This window comes from Perissodus microlepis, chromosome 17, assembly GCF_051167445.1.
Source record: "Perissodus microlepis isolate ML-2025 ecotype Zambia chromosome 17, ASM5116744v1, whole genome shotgun sequence".
Taxonomy (NCBI): Eukaryota; Metazoa; Chordata; class Actinopteri; order Cichliformes; family Cichlidae; genus Perissodus; species Perissodus microlepis.
In genome coordinates, this window is record NC_140477.1 from 4675894 (window position 1) to 4681893 (window position 6000).

Sequence of the window (6000 nt, forward strand, 5' to 3'; positions counted from 1 at the left end):
AGTGTACCTGGATAGAAAACACACAGTGGAACACTATCAGTCATGGACTGGCCTCCCCAGAGCCCAGACCTCAACATAATTGAAGCTACGTGAACGAAACAAAAGGCAGAAACATCCAAAGAAGAGCTTTGAATGTCCTTCAAGAAGCCCGGAGAACTAAGCTCATTAGAACTGAACATCATTTTCACTTCGTATATTTTATTTCCATGTGTGTTATTTTCCTAGCGAGACTTTTGCACAGTACTGTACATCAGCTAGTTTTCATTTCAGTCCACACCTGACAGCTAACTGAAAGCTCTGCAACAGAAATCAAGTTATTATTAAAACCTCAAAGAAACAAAAATCAATTTTTGCTCACGTACAAGAAAAGCAACATTTCATCCTTAACAGATTTCCTGCCGAGGACTTGTCAAAGCTCAAACACACACTGATCCTGAACCCAAAGCGATTTTTTTTTTTTTTAAATCGGCTTTCAAAACAGCACCTTATTCAATGATCTTTCACTTTCTCCTTTGCTCGCAAACTATTTCAAGACGGTGCCAGAGAAGCAGTGTCATGAACTTAACACAGTTTAAAGGCTGTTTGAAGCGACACTCGGTAAATGACACCTCTGAGTCATTCAGGGGCTTCTGTCTACCCCGCTGCTTTGCTTGATGGATTTAGTGTATTTTTGGTCGTCCCAAAAGAGACATCATCAAACGTGACACCATTTGCCATTTGTGCACAAATGACAGAAGTGTCTGACAGCTTGGTGCAGGACACTAACCATGTCCTTTATCCTTTTAGCTGTGACACAAATATTCAAGTGTAAGTGCAAACTACTCTCAACCTTGCCAGCTTGTGCATGTTTAAAGCTGCACCACGTTTTGTGGTTTGACCAGAAACTTTGTTAACATTTACTCTCCAGGGTGAAACAAGCTTTAAAAAGTAAGCAAGGAGTTAGCCCGCAAAATAAAATTCTTAGATGACTACAAATGCTCACAAATCAAAGTTAAGTCAACCTGAGAGTGCTGCGTGATTTGCCAAAATAATAATAGTTGGAGGTATTACACAGTGTTCCCTTATCATAATTTAGAGTTGAGTCTTATGTAGTTGTATTGTAAGCTTAAGACCCTATAATCAAACAACCACCTATGAGGAAGCACTTGGCAAAAGTGAGAAGGAAAAACTCCATTTGAATAGGAAGAAACATCCAGTAGAACCATGTGGAAGTCACTGCTTTTAAATATCCTAGGAACAAAAGTAAACCAGCAGTCTGAGAGGCTCTATTGGGCTGATAGGGTACTATGAGGTCTTTAAGATAAGATGAGGTCTGATAATTTAAGACCTTATGTCTGTGGAGAAGGACCTTAAATGTGATAATTAATGTGGATAATTATACCATAACTCTTGGACACTACTTGGGTCACTGTTAAATCAATATAGGAACATTAATTGAAAAAAAATAAATAAAAAAACCCCAAAAAGAATAAATGAATAAATGGTTTGTGGCTGTTTATGTTGCTAAACTTTACTGTCCTCATTTTACCTTGTGATTTTCATGAGCATTGTGGAACGCTGTGAGTGGACTGTATGATGCTTTGTGAATTTATAATCATTATAAGTTCAACTCCTGATATAGTCCCCGATATCAGGGGAGCCACTGCAGACATAGCTGGATGTAACTACCCACAGTAACAGAAACCTCTCTGCATTTCAAAGCCCCACTAGAAGAAAAGAAAAACACAGAAGGTACTTTCACCTCACTTATGTGGAATTATATAGCATTATATAGCTTTTTAGCATGATACTGTTTAAACATTATACTTTTAAGCAGGCCCCTGTGTGACCTTAGGGGTAAGAATAGATGAAGTAACATCACAGGAAAAAGATGCATAGACGAGATACTAAGAAATAGCACAGACGTTGCAGTAGATAACAGGGGGGCAAAAGGGCAGCGTTAAGAACAGTCTAACACATTGGATAAGTATAGACTAGAAAAGCAGAACTAAGGAGGAGAGCGTAAACCCCCGGCGCTTACAGAGTGCACACTCATGACACTTGACATGACCCGCACACACACCCACCTACAGTGAGACACACACATATATTACAGATAGAGACAAGTTGTTTTGATCGAAACTGTGTATGATGTATAGGCGAACGTGATAACAGAATAACAGGAAAGGTGGGAGGTGAATAAGGAACTTTGGAATAATATAAATGTAACAATTCGAAGGACTGCCCTTCGCATCTGCAAGAGGCTTTATGCTGAGCTGATTCCCTCCTGCGCAGGGGTTGAAATAAAGAAGTTGATTGAATTGAAGAAGTCTGTCTCGAGTCGTTCGTTTTGGTTTTTCACCAGGTCAGAAAAAAAGGATCGGGAGCGGCATCAGCACGCCGACACTTATTTACACGGAGTCACCTTAGCGGGTAGCTCCGTATGTTTTCTTCTGCTATTTTAACATTTTTAAACACTCCATGCCCTTTCTGATGCAGCCCTAATGGGATTTGGCTCCTCCTGGGATCTAACTAGGAATCTTACATTTGTTAGGAAAATGCATGAACCACTACACAATGTAGGCATGTTTTGAAACTCTAGTATTAACCTTTTGTCTTTTGGAGCCAGTCGTTAACATACACAGCAGTGTAACATGCTGAGCTAATGCTAATAACCAAGCTAATATAGCTAAAGCTAGCAAGATTGTTTCGCTAGATCCATCCATCCATACACTGCAAAGGTGTGTCCATACAGGAAGTGATTTGCTCATCACGTTTCTTGCTGATGGTTGGTAATTAACCACCCTGTCATGTGTCAATCAACAGCATCCTTTACCCTCATTGGTAGTCTCTCATCTCAAATTTGAGAAAGGTTTAACTCAGGAGCTGATCCTTGCTAGGTAACAGATTTATAAAATACTAGATATTCACTCACAACAATCACAAACTTCTTTAATGGTCTGTATCACACATCAAGCCATATCATTGTCAGATATTTACACTAAAGGCTCCACAAGGCACCAACGACATTTTATTCACGTCCAGACCTCTTCTCTGGGACTGTGGTGCTGTTAGAGTTGTAGTTCTGCTTTTTAGGGCAGGATAAACTTAAACTTTTGTATTTTCTCTAAAATAAAGTTAACAATGTGGAGTTTGGTGACTTCACCTAATTCCCAGCTTAGCTGCACTGAACCTGAACAGAGCTCTAATCAGCCATAAGACTGAAAACATCTGTGTGCTGTAGCTGTGCTTCTGAGTGTGAAACATGGTGAGGTTAGGGAGATACAGACGTTTCTTTAGCTCAAAAGAAGAAGACAAAAAGAGTGTTAATTATGAGCAATTTCCACTTGAGAAATTGCAGGAATTAAAGCATCAGTTTAAAGTGAGAAAAACACTGGGTTTTTAATGTTCTGATGGCACATATATACATTTAAGTTTTTGCAGTGTTCCTGCGTGCATTTAGTGGACAGTCACCAGCAGGGGTAGGTTGAGGTGACCTCTCTGTCGCTGTGTGTGGTAACTTGTGTGTGCTGGAGTGGAGAGGACAGGCATTTGGCCGCCTGGCCATCAGTCATTAGTTAAATGTTGAAATGATACTTCCCCTAAAGGATAGCAGCCCATTCTGGCTATAACTCTCCCCTCTAGCAGCTGTCAGCACCCGGCATAATGACTCCCACACACACACACACGCATACACACAAAGTACACACACTTACCATGATGCATCTGGTTGCCTTACCAAAGGACTCATCATGGATGTTAGTGGAAATTATTGGAAAATACACACACAACTGAGAATCTCATCTACTACAACTAAATGATTTCCATGGAAGGAGAAACAAAACAAAAATAAAATATACTTTGCTTTGGTCTGTTGAATGCACCGCACAAATATGCAGCAATCCAAGTTGCCCACTTCCTCCTCTTAACGTAGTGTTCAGGCTCGGAACAGCAACACGTGCTCGCTCCTTTGTCTTTATGGATGATAGGTCTATTTATGCAGATCCAGTGTCAGCTTTACCCTCCCAGTGAACCTTTTGCTTATTACATGATGAAGACTACAAAGCCGCGTCAAGAGGCGCACCCATGCTGAGAGGAAGCAGCTATTTCTGTCTGCAGGGCCGCATTGTCTGCTAATTCCCAAAGCATGTCACACACTGTTTTACAGCACCCAGATGAGCTTTTTCAAAACTCGAGGGGGCCTTTCACAGATTGCGAGAGACAGATCCTATGAAACCATTGGACTAGCTTTAGCGTAAGGGTTTCAACTTTCATTTTAAAAATATTAAGGTCTAGGGGTGAGTAAATGAGAAATGATTTGGCATTAAAACTTAAAACGCCAAAAAATATAATTGTATATATTTTGGGAGAATATTAAAGTTACAGAGTTTTTGTTTTAAATGTTATATACCTTTGTGGTATGTGACTTTTGTTGCCATGATGCCAGGTCTCTCTTGGAAATGAGATTTTTAATCTCAATGAGATTTTTTACCTAGATAAATAAAGGATTAATAAAACAGAGCGTAACACTCTCACCATTAGATATCAGTAGACTTCTTACCCCTCACAATTCACGTGTATCATCCTAGATTTGGTGGCTACTGTAGAACAAACAGCTGTTCATCTGTAGTCTGGCCACTGTTTACCTCAGCTGCCAATATGTGTCCATTTCTGTTTATACTGGAGGAGGCTGTAAAACTTTGTGAAAGGATTGTGACACAAGTTGATGAGTCACTAAAGCTCACTTCTGAGCAATACTGAGTTGGGCTTTTGAGTATATCCTGATGTTTTCTGTCAGTAGGTGGGGCTGTTAGCCTCTGTTAGCTGCTTTTAGTTGCTGTTAGCTAGCAGAGGGACCCTTACTGGATACAAATGCCCTGATCGGGAATCAAACCCCGACCTGAAGTTTAGCAGTAGAAACCTGAGAAAGAAGAGGAGGAAGAAGAACCATCATGAAAGGACAGGCCCCTGGACAGTATAGAGGAAGTGGCTGGTCCTACCAGTGGCTGGACAAAGCTAGACTGAAAAACAGCACAGAGGCACTAATCATGGCAGCACAGGAACAAGCTCTGAGCACAAGATCCATAGAGGCTGGGGTCTATCACACCAGGCAAGACCCCAGGTGCAGGCTGTGAAAAGAAGCCCCTGAGACAATCCAGCACATAACAGCAGGGTGGAAGATGCTAGCAGGTAGGGCATACATAGAACGCCATAACCAAGTAGCCAGCATAGTATACAGAAACATCTGTGCTGAGTATGGCCTGGAAGTCCCGAGGTCAAAATGGAGACCCCCCCTAGGGTGGTGGAGAATGACCAAGCTAAGATCCTGTCAGACTTCCTGATACTGACGGACAAAATAGTGTCTAACCAACCGGACATGGCAATGGTGAACAAGCGTGAATACTCAGACTATGCTCTTCGAGCGCAAAATTGATAACATTAATCGAGAACAATTGATAACTCACGGCTCTCCAACGGGAGATTGAGAGACCAGTGACGGACATTTATATCGACTGTAAAATTGACATGCAGTTGTTCGCACTAAAGGAAAACCACATCATTTCATGCGGCTACCATATCGGCGCCAGCTGTGGTCTCAAGGCTGGAGCTGGACAACAAAACTTTCTCCCTGATAACAGACTATGTTTAGACTCTTCTTTCCCATCCTACGCACCCCCATCCTGGATTCCAAACGCCTTCGAACGCTTATCTCCAAGGCCGAGGTCAGACGACGGGTCTGGGCCCAGCACTGGATTAACAGCTGCAGTGCAGGATGGCGTTGTCTACATCGGCTCACCTCTCACCCCCTTACCCAACCCCGTTGCTTGTCATACATTTCATGATATTGTGATGTGGAGATGTATGTGCTCTCTGTGCAGAGGACTTTTTTTGTTCTCATGCTGACCTCCCACAAGGAGCCCAGTATGAGTAGAGGTTCCAAATTATTACCTGTCTCCGACCTGTCTTCCCATGTGATGTCTGTGCTATGTATGTATGGTCAGGGGGTCCAATTTCACTGCA